The sequence below is a fragment of the Chrysochloris asiatica genome, unplaced genomic scaffold, assembly GCF_000296735.1.
Source record: "Chrysochloris asiatica unplaced genomic scaffold, ChrAsi1.0 scaffold00059, whole genome shotgun sequence".
NCBI lineage: Eukaryota > Metazoa > Chordata > Mammalia > Afrosoricida > Chrysochloridae > Chrysochloris > Chrysochloris asiatica.
This window is the reverse complement of record NW_006408577.1, coordinates 5,770,193-5,771,452: the sequence shown is the minus strand read 5'-3', so window position 1 is coordinate 5,771,452 and position 1,260 is coordinate 5,770,193.

Here is a 1,260-nt window from a genome sequence, read left to right as displayed (position 1 = left end):
AACATTAAAATACAAGGCTTGTATTTTACCTTCAGTGCTTTCAGCTTGAGTTTTGTTTTTCTAACTCCAGGTATTTGCACATTTCATTGTCATATTTTAGTTCATCTCTCGAGCTGCCCTTTGAAATATTCTATTGAGCTCTTTTCCTTCCCAATTGCTTCCATTCTCTTTTGCTTCTCTATGCTCAAGAACATGTTTCAGAGTCTCTTCTGACATCCATTTTGGTCTTTTCTTTCTTTTCTTTCTTTTTAATAATCTTCTATTCTTGATGTCATCCCACAACTATTCTGATTTTGGGTCATTAGTGTCTAATGCATCAAATCTGTTCTTGAGATGGTCTCTAAATTCAGGTGGGATATACTCAAAGTCAAAGAGTCTTGGTAAAGGGTTACACATTAGGCTATTAACCACAGGGTCAGGAGTCTGAATCTACCCCCAGCTACATAGCAGAAAGAGGAGGCTTTTTGGTCCTGTAAAGATTACAGAATCAGAAACCCTATACAGGGTCATTATGAGTCAGAACTGACTCAATGGCATACAGCAGCAGCAACATATTAAAAGCCATATTTCAGTTCTTGTGAACGCTGTTATTTTTTCCACCTGCAACTGAGTTTGCATATGAGTAATCTGTTACTGGCCTTGTTTTATCTGATGAAATTGAGTTTTCCCATTATCTCTTCCTACAAATACAAATAATTGGATTCCTATATATTCAATCTGGTGAGGTTCATGCGTGCAGCTGCCTTTTATGTTATCCAAAAGAGATATTTGCAATGAATATTGTTTGTCTTTTAAAACTCTATTATGTGACTCCAGCATCGTTTTTATCACCAAGGCCATATTTTCCAACTTCTGATCCCTCTTCTTTGTTTCCAGACTTCACATTCCAATCATCAGTAATTATCAATGCATCTTGATTTCATGTTTGATCAATTTCAGACTTAAACAGTTGGTAGAATTCTTCAATTTCATCACCACTGGCTTTAGAGCTTGGTGTATAAATTTGAGTAATGGGGTATTGACTGGTTTTCCTTCTTCTTGTTGTTGTTGTTTTTAGGTGCCATCGAGTCAGTACCTACTCATAGTGACCTTATGCACAGCAGAACAAAACACTGCCAGATCCTGGGCCAACATCACCACCGCTGCCACGCTTGAGTCCCTCGATGCTGCCACTTGGCCAATCCATCTTGTTGGGGGTCTTCCTCTTTTTCTCTGACCCTCCACCTTACCAAACATGATATCCTTCTCCAGCAACTGGTC